We start from the raw sequence: 10,290 nt of genomic DNA on the forward strand, positions 1-10,290 counted from the left end.
GCTGTTAGCTATCTACCTATCTATCTAACGACCCATTTATCTATCTATGTTTACATACAGCCAAATACCCCAACTATCTAAATTCTATCATTTATCTATCTATCTATCTATCTATCTATCTATCTATCTTTCATCTATCTGTTAGCTATCTATTATCTATCATCTTTCTATTTATAGGGGTTAAAGCGGGCCCTTCAAATGTTGTTATAATTTAACTAACAATATAACATTAGTTTAGATGGATTCTTACCTAAATTTATGGGGTGATGACAATATACCGATGCCAGATGCTTATGCGGCCGATGATTACTATGAGTCTTACATTAGCTGTGTGGCGAGCAACTGCGTTCAGACGCGTCGCCCCAGCTATGGCGCTATCTCATACTGTCCATTTCAAGCGAACCCGATTACAATCGACGTACCTTGCCTGGTCGGTAAGTATAACCATCTTAGGCAATTATTACGTATATAGTTTTAGATCTAGTTATATTTTATGCACGTTTATTTACAGATGAGCAAATCCTAGACATTTTAGAATTGTGAACAGACCCGTCGATACTGGAAATACAGAACATTCAAGCATTGGAGTTACTAGCAACAGCAATTCTGACGAGCTAAAGGAGAACAATCCTTCACGAGTTATCGATCTCAAACCCCCTATCCGAAATGAAATAAAACAGACGACCAGGTAGCAGAACACGTAAGGCTCTATCGACTTCTTTGATGTTGACTGTTTTAAACATTATCTATATTTCTAATACACTTTTTTAAAACGCAGCGCTGGAAAGAAAAGTGTATAAAATTGATGACATCGCGACACTCTCCGATGATGCCCTACAAAAGCGTTGCAAGCGGGGCAAAGAGCGTAAGGACCAAAATGCATTGCTGCTGTAATATATTTTAAACAATGTCTATAAGTCTAATACTTTTTTAAATGCAGCGTTGAAAAGAAAAATGGCCATGACCGGGGTCTCCAAAGCGGTATCAAAGAAATCTAACACAACGGGTAAGGCTCCCTCTACAGCAGCTCAAAAAACAATGTCTATAACTTTTAAGCGGGTATAAACAATGGTGTTTAATCAAACCTTGTAATTTAAAGTTTTTCAGCTGCCGGGTAGTAGCGCACGTGTCAACAGAACTGTTTCATTCCCCGAACCACCAGAGTCGGTCACCAACGCTTGCGACAGTTGGCTGTCTGAAAATACCGCAATGCCGATTATCCGCTGTCCTGATGCCCGTAAGTTAATATTATACGGCGCTCTGTTTTAATTACAAACGCTTGATGTTCTTAATACAGGGAGTGCAGAATTATTAGGCAAATTTGTATTTTGATCACATCATCCTCTTTATGCATGTTGTCTTACTCCAAGCTGTATAGGCTCGAAAGCCTACTACCAATTAAGCATATTAGGTGATGTGCATCTCTGTAATGAGAAGGGGTGTGGTCTAATGACATCAACACCCTATATTAGGTGTGCATAATTATTAGGCAACTTCCTTTCCTTTGGCAAAATGGGTCAAAAGAAGGACTTGACAGGCTCAGAAAAGTCAAAAATAGTGAGATATCTTGCAGAGGGATGCAGCACTCTTAAAATTGCAAAGCTTCTGAAGCGTGATCATCGAACAATCAAGCGTTTCATTCAAAATAGTCAACAGGGTCGCAAGAAGCGTGTGGAAAAACCAAGGCGCAAAATAACTGCCCATGAACTGAGAAAAGTCAAGCGTGCAGCTGCCAAGATGCCACTTGCCACCAGTTTGGCCATATTTCAGAGCTGCAACATCACTGGAGTGCCCAAAAGCACAAGGTGTGCAATACTCAGAGACATGGCCAAGGTAAGAAAGGCTGAAAGACGACCACCACTGAACAAGACACACAAGCTGAAACGTCAAGACTGGGCCAAGAAATATCTCAAGACTGATTTTTCTAAGGTTTTATGGACTGATGAAATGAGAGTGAGTCTTGATGGGCCAGATGGATGGGCCCGTGGCTGGATTGGTAAAGGGCAGAGAGATCCAGTCCGACTCAGACGACAGCAAGGTGGAGGTGGAGTACTGGTTTGGGCTGGTATCATCAAAGATGAGCTTGTGGGGCCTTTTGAGGTTGAGGATGGAGTCAAGCTCAACTCCCAGTCCTACTGCCAGTTCTGGAAGACACCTTCTTCAAGCAGTGGTACAGGAAGAAGTCTGCATCCTTCAAGAAAAAAACATGATTTTCATGCAGGACAATGCTCATCACACGCGTCCAAGTAATCCACAGCTGTGGCTGGCAAGAAAGGGTATAAAAGAAGAAAATCTAATGACATGGCCTCCTTGTTCACCTGATCTGAACCCCAATTGAGAACTGTGGTCCATCATCAAATGTGAGATTTACAAGGAGGGAAAACAGTACACCTCTCTGAACAGTGTCTGGAGGCTGTGGTTGCTGCTGCACGCAATGTGATGGTGAACAGATCAAAACACTGACAGAATCCCATGGATGGCAGGCTTTTGAGTGTCCCTTGCAAAGAAAGGTGGCTATATTGGTCCACTGATTTGTTTTTGTTTTGTTTTTGAATGTCAGAAATGTATATTTGTGAATGTTGAGATGTTATATTGGTTTCACTGGTAAAAATAATAATTGAAATGGGTATATATTTGTTTTTTGTTAGTTGCCTAATAATTATGCACATCAATAGTCACTGCACACACAGATATCCCCCCCTAAAATAGCTAAACTAAAAAACAAATAGAAACTACTTCCAAAAATATTCAGCTTTGATATTAATGAGTTTTTTGGGCTTCATTGAGAACATGGTTGTTGTTCAATATAAAATTAATCCTCAAAATACAACTTGCCTAATAATTCTGCACTCCCTGTATATGGGGGAAGTCTTGGGGGAAATTACTGTGTGGGGGCAAATTACTATGGGGGAATTACTATGTGGGGGGCAGTGTGGTCGAAATTACTATATGGGGGTGTTGCTATTGGGGAGGCACAGGTGGGGCAATTCTATTATTTTTGGGAACTATACAGGGATCATTGCCTGGACGCACAATAGAGGGTGTTATTATTACTGGGGGCACTCTAGGGGACATTATAGTGCTGTGGACACTATAGGGACATTTGGGGTAATTTATCAAACTGGTGTAAAGTAGAACTGGCTTTTGCCATAGATCCAATCAGATTCCACCTTTCATAATTGACAGCTCTTTTGGAATCCAGTTCTACTCTACACCAGTTTGAAAATGACTCCAATTATGTTATTAGGGTCACTATTTTTTAAGCAGTATAGTACCTTGGACATTGGGGGGCACAACGGGCACAGTATTGGAAGTGGCAGGCAGGATGACACTGTGGGACAGCAGGATGAGGAGGAATTGAGAAATCTAACGTTGTCTGTGTTACAAACTGTTAGAGACGAGATGCGGCTGAAAGAATTTGCCATGGTGGTCTGGGTCAAATGGAGGTGAAGAGGAAAGAGAAGGTCTACATGACAGGAGATGTCACTGGATGTAGAGGTATGTGGAGCTGTATTCTCTTCCATGTCTTTTTTTTATTATAATTATATGTATTTTAAAATTTGGCGACCAAATTTTTAAGTTTAGGACCCAATTTGGGGTAATTTTTTTTTTTTGTCTAAAGATGTCATATGGCCTAGGAAGAGATGTTGGCGTCAATGAAGCACCGCAGCCTCTTCATACAAAAAAAAAAACTAAAACTAAATGGGGGGGGGCAATGTTGGTTAGACAGCCCCGGGCTATCATGCACTTAATCCGCCCCTGGTTCCTAATAATGTTTTTCATTCCTCCACTGGTTGTTGTATACTTTATAAAAACGCTGTTTTAATCTGTGTTAAGGGGGTAGCAGGCTCCTTGCTTCAAGTCAAGCTAGCCCGCCCCTTTCCCGTCCTCCCTTCACTGTGACTTGTCATCCTGCTGTGAGGCTGGAATCGTTTCAAGTCTCGCGCATGCGCGGTGCGCTCCTTGTCACTGCGCCGATCCCAGCTCCCGCACTCAGCCGGCCGCTTTCCTCTCTTCGCACACGATGGAAAGGCCCAGTGCATGCGCAGAGAGAGGAAAGCCGCTGGTGAGTGTCAATCACAGTGAAAGGAGAATGGGTAAGGGACGGGCTAGCTTGACTTAAAGCAAGGAGGCCGCTGCCACTTGACTTCAAGCTGACTCTGAGGATAGAGAAAACACAGATTAAAAACAGTGTTTTTGATAAAGTATCAACAACCAGTGGAGGAATGAAAAAACATGATTAGGAACACACTGGGGGCTACCGTAGGGTAATGATGTCGGTTAAAAATGTGTTTTGGAGAGTGAAGGTTTCCTTTAAATAGCCTTGCACCAGCAGGGCTTAATCAAGAGATTGAACTATTCGCATTCTCATAAACACAAATATAAACATAAAAATAATGCAGATAGGGGCAACACCAACATCCACTAATGTGGATATATCAAACCACGTAATTCTGGATAAATATATCTTCAAACGACAATTAATATCAGCCTATACTGATCCATATAGAAATTTATAGTAGGTGGTATGAGAACGCTGAGATATGTCATCTACAACTGAGTGGTCTACGGAACACTGATGTGAATAGGACTGGTATATGTGATGGGATGTGAATAGGCCTATTTAATCCGTGAGCAGGAGGGACCAGAATCATCCCTGAAGAAGGAACTCGGCAGTTCGAAACGCGTCCCGAGAGTTTTGGTCCAAGTAGGCACCTGGTGTGACGTCAGACAGAAGATTCGCTCCATTGGATTAATAGCACGTCTTCTCTCTCTGGTAAAATGGAGTAAAATAAAAACAAAAATTTTGTATTTAAAAAAAAATAAAAATTTACCAAAATGTGGAAAATTAGCAAATTTCCAAGTTTACATTTTCTACTTCTATAATACATAGTAATACCTCCCAAAAATAGTTATTACTTTACATTTCCATATGTCTACATCATGTTTGGATCATTTTGGGAATGCCACTATATTTTTGGGGCTTAGGCCTCATGCACACGGACCGTTGTGTGCATCCGTGTCCGTTGTTCCATTTTCCGTGATATTCTGCGACCCATTGACTATCAATGGGTTCGTTGAAAACTCGCGATAAATGCCACGTTGTACATCCGCGTCGTGATCCGTGTTTCTGTCCGTCAAAAAAATATGTCCTATTTTTTTGACGGACAACGGTCACGGACCCATTCAAGTCAATGGGTCCGTGAAAAACACGGATGCACACAAAGATTGTCATCCGCGTCCGTCATTCGTGTCCATAGGCTACTTTCACACAGACGGATCCGTGATCAGTCTGCAAAAAGCTTCGTGAAAAACTCAGATCCGACAGTATATTCTAACACAGAGGCGTTCCCATGGTGATGGGGATGCTTCAAGTTAGAATATACTACGAACTGTGTACATGACTGCCCCCTGCTGCCTGGCAGCACCCGATCTTTACAGGGGGCTGTGATCCGCACAATTAACCCCTCAGGTGCCGCACCCTGAGGGGTTAATTGTGCGTATCATAGCCCCTGTAAGAGATCAGGTGCTGCCAGGCAGGAGGGGCAGGACCCTCTCTCCCACAGTTTTAAATTTATTGGTGGCCAGTGTGGCCCCCCCTCCTCCCACCCCCCCCTTGTATTTAACTCATTGGTGGCCAGTGCGGCCCCCCTCCCTCCCTCCCTCCCTCCCTCCCTGTATTTAACTCATTGGTGGCCAGTGCGGCCCCCCTCCCTCCCTCCCCAGTATTATATCATTGGTGGCCAGTGCGGCCTACCCTCTCCACCTAATTAAAATCACCTTCCCCCCATCATTGGTGGCCAGTGCGGCCTCCCCTGATTAGCACAATTAATTGTGCGTATCATAGCCCCCTGTAAGAGATCGGGTGCTGCCAGGCAGCAGGGGGCAGTTATTACACAGTTCTCAGTATATTCTAACTTGAAGCGTCCCCATCACTATGGGAACGCCTCTGTGTTAGAATATACTGTCAGATCTGAGTTTCACGATCTAACTCAAATCCGATGGTATATTCTAACATAGAGGCGTTCCCATGGTGATGGGGACGCACTTCAAGTTAAAATATACCATCGGATTGGAGAAAACACTCGATCCGATGGTATAATAGGGACTCCTGACTTAACATTGAAAGTCAATGGGGACGGATCCGTTTGCAATTGCACCCATATTGTGTCAACGTCAAATGGATCCGTCCTCATTGACTTGCATTGTAAGTCAGGACGGATCCGTTTGGCTCCGCACGGCCAGGCAGACACCCAAAATGACTTTTTCCTTCATGTCCGTGGATCCTCCAAAAATCAAGGAAGACCCACGGAAGAAAAAAACGGTCTCACGGAACACGGAACAACAGAAATCCGTTTTGCGGACCGCAAAAAAAAACGGTCGTGTGCATGAGGCCTTAGAAGTTTAGAAGCAAATCTTGAAATTTTTCAGAAAATTTTCAAAACCCACTTTTTAAGCACCAATTCAGGTCTGAAGTCACTTTGTGAGGTTTACATAATAGAAACCACCCAAAAATGAACCAATTTTAGAAACTAAACCCCTCAATGTATTCAAAACTGATTTTACAAACTTTGTTAACCCTTTAGGTGTTCCACAAGAGTTAATGGCAAATGGAGATAAAATTTCAGAATTTCGATATTTTTTGGGGGCAAATTTTCAATTTTTATCCAAATTTTTTGGGAGTCTCAAGTCTGAAAACCATATACTTCTTTTTTGATTTTCAGTGTGAATAGGGCTGGTAAACATGGAAAAGAACGCCTATTTATCCGTGAGCAGGAGGGACCAGAATCATCCCTGAGGAAGGAACTCGGCAGTTCCGAAACACGTCCGAGGAGTTTTGGTCCAAGTAGGCATCCGTACCTGGTGTGACGTCAGACAGAAGATTCGCTCCATTGGATTAATAGCGCGGCTTCTCTCTGGATTAATAGCGCTGGCAGTGGAGGCTGAAGACCTGCTAAACTTATAGCTGAACAGCGAAACCGCACCTCTGCTCCTGTTTAGAGAAACACTGCTCGCAACAATACAGGCAAGTAGTGTGCTTCTCTCGGATCACCGACCTAAACTGGTGTAACCCCTTTATTACTATTAAGCAGCAGCAGGGAAGACAATAGCCTGTAACAATTGATAAAATACACTATAAAAATTAAAAATAAATCTATTTAACCCCTTAAGGACTCAGCCCTATTTCACCTTAAGGACTTGGCCATTTTTTGCAAATATGACCAGTGTCACTTTAAGTGCTGATAACTTTAAAACGCCGTTCTGAGATTGTTTTTTCGTCACATATTGTACTTCATGACACTGCTAAAATTGGGTCAAAAAAGTTAATTTTGTTCCATAAAAAAATACCAAATTTACCAAAAATCTGGAAAAAAAAAGCAAATTTCAAAGTTTCAGTTTATCTACTTCTGTAATACATAGTAATACCCCCAAAATTGTAATGACTTTACATTCCCCATATGTCTACTTCATGTTTGTATCATTTTGGGAATGATATTTTATTTTTTGGGGATGTTACATAGCTTTGAAGTTTAGAAGCAAATTTTGAAATTTTTAGGAATTTTCCAAATCCCACATTTTATGGACCAGTTCCGGTTTGAAGTCACTTTGTGAGGCTTACATAATATAAACCATCCAAAAATTACCCCATTCTAGAAACTACACCCCTCAGGTATTCAAAACTGTTTTTACAAACTTTGTTAACCCTTTAGGTCTTCCACAAGACTTCATGGCAAATGGACATAAATTTAAGAATTTAGATTTTTGGGAAAATTTTCCAATATAATAAATTTTTTCCAGGTAAAAAACAAGGGTTAACTGCCAAACAAAACTCAATATGGGTTTCCCTGATTCTGTAGTTTGCAGAAACACCCTATATGTGGTCCTAAACTACTGTTTGGCCAAACGGGAGGACATAGAAGGAGGGGAACGCCATATGGTTTTTGCAAGGCAGATTTTGCAGGACTGGTTTTGTTTATACCATGTCCCATTTCAAGCCCCCCGTTGCACCCCTAGAATAGAATTTCAAAAAGTGACTCCATCTAAGAAAGTACACCCCTCAAGGTATTCAAAACTGGGTTTACAAACTTTGTTAACCCTTTAGGTCTTCCACAAGAGTTAATGGCAGATGGAGAAACAATTTAGAAATTTCTATTTTTTGGAAACTTTTCCATTTTAACCCATTTTTTCCAGTAATAAAGTAAGGGGTTAACTGCCAAACAAAACTAAATATGGGTTGCCCTGATTCTGTAGTTTGCAAAAACACCCCATATGTGGTCGTAAACTACTGTTTGGCCAAACGGGAGGACATAGAAGGAGGGGAACGCCATATGGGTTTTGGAAGGCAGATTTTGCAGGACTGGTTTTGTTTATACCATGTCCCATTTCAAGCCCCCCGTTGCACCCCTAGAATAAAAATTTCAAAAAAGTGACTATATCTAAGAAAGTACACCTCTCAAGGTATTCAAAACTGGGTTTACATACTTTGTTAACCCTTTAGGTGTTCCACAAGAGTTAATGGCAGATGGAGAAACAATTTTGGAATTTCTATTTTTTGGAAAATATTCCATTTTAACCCATTTTTTCCAGTAATAAAGTAAGGGTTAAAATGGGTTAACAGCCAAACAAAACTCAATATGGGTTGCCCTGATTCTGTAGTTTGCAGAAACACCCCATATGTGGTCGTAAACTACTATTTGGCTAAACGGCAGGACATAGAGTTGCAAGAAAAAAGTATGTGAACCCTTTGGAATGATATGGATTTCTGCACAAATTAGTCATAAAATGTGATCTGATCTTCATCTAAGTCACAACAATAGACAATCACAGTCTGCTTAAACTAATAACACACAAATAATTAAATGTAACCATGTTTTTATTGAACACACCATGTAAACAGTCACAGTGCAGGTGGAAAAAGTATGCGAACCCCTAGACTGTTGATATCTCCAAGAGCAAATTGGAGTGATGTGTCAGCCAACTGGAGTACAATCAATGAGACGAGATTTGAGGTGTTGGTTACAGCTGCCCTGCCCTATAAAAAACACACACCAGTTCTGGTTTTGCTTTTCACAAGAAGCATTGCCTGATGTGAATGATGCCTCGCACAAAAGAGCTCTCAGAAGACCTACGATTAAGAATTGTTGACTTGCATAAAGCTGGAAAGGGTTATAAAAGTATCTCCAAAAGCCTTGCTGTTCATCAGTCCACGATAAAACAAATTGTCTATAAATGGAGAAAGTTCAGCACTGCTGCTACTCTCCCTAGGAATGGCCGTCCTGTAAAGATGACTGCAAGAGCACAGCGCAGACTGCTCAATGAGGTGAAGAAGAATCCTAGAGTGTCAGCTAAAGACTTACAAAAGTCTCTGGCATATGCTAACATCCCTGTTAGAGAATCTACGATACGTAAAACACTAAACAAGAATGGATTTCATGGGAGGATACCACAGAGGAAGCCACTGCTGTCCAAAAAAAACATTGCTGCATGTTTACAATTTGCACAAGAGCACCTGGATGTTCCACAGCAGTACTGGCAAAATATTCTGTGGACAGATGAAACCAAAGTTGAGTTTTTTGGAAGAAACATACAACACTATGTGTGAAGAAAAAGAGGCACAGCACACCAACATCAAAACCTCATCCCAACTGTGAAGTATGGTAAGTGGGGGCATCATGGTTTGGGGCTTCTTTGCCGCGTCAGGGCCTGGACGGATTGCTATCATCGAAGGAAAAATGAATTTCCAAGTTAATCAAGACATTTTGCAGGAGAACTTAAGGCCATCTGTCCACCAGCTGAAGCTCAACAGAAGATGGGTGTTGCAACAGGACAACTACCCAAAGCATAGAAGTAAATTAACAGCAGAATGGCTTAAACAGAAGAAAATACGCCTTCTGAAGTAGCCCAGTCAGAGTCCTGACCTCAACCCGATTGAGATGCTGTGGCATGACCTCAAGAAAGTGATTCACACCAGACATCGAACTGAAACTGTTCTGTAAAGAGGAATGGTCAAGAATTACTCTTGACCATTGTGCACGTCTGATCTGCAACTACAGGAAACGTTTGTTGAAGTTATTGCTGCCAAAGGAGGTACAACCAGTTATTAAATCCAAGGGTTCACATACTTTTTCCACCTGCACTGTGAATGTTTACATGGTGTGTTCAATAAAAACATGGTAACATTTAATTCTTTGTGTGTTATTAGATTAAGCAGACTGTGATTGTCTATTGTTGTGACTTAGATGAAGATCAGATCACATTTTATGACCAATTTATGCATAAATCCATATT

General features: G+C 41.4%; 1 long non-coding RNA gene across 1 annotated transcript; it reads left to right on the forward strand.

Annotated features, from left to right (window-relative positions):
- The first annotated feature begins 811 nt into the window (after positions 1–811).
- Positions 812–1,241, forward strand: LOC120980657. Its single transcript, XR_005774558.1, has 3 exons — positions 812–865; positions 941–1,006; positions 1,100–1,241. It is a non-coding gene; the product is annotated as an uncharacterized LOC120980657 (long non-coding RNA).
- Positions 1,242–10,290: the final 9,049 nt, after the last annotated feature.

This window comes from Bufo bufo, chromosome 10, assembly GCF_905171765.1.
Source record: "Bufo bufo chromosome 10, aBufBuf1.1, whole genome shotgun sequence".
NCBI lineage: Eukaryota > Metazoa > Chordata > Amphibia > Anura > Bufonidae > Bufo > Bufo bufo.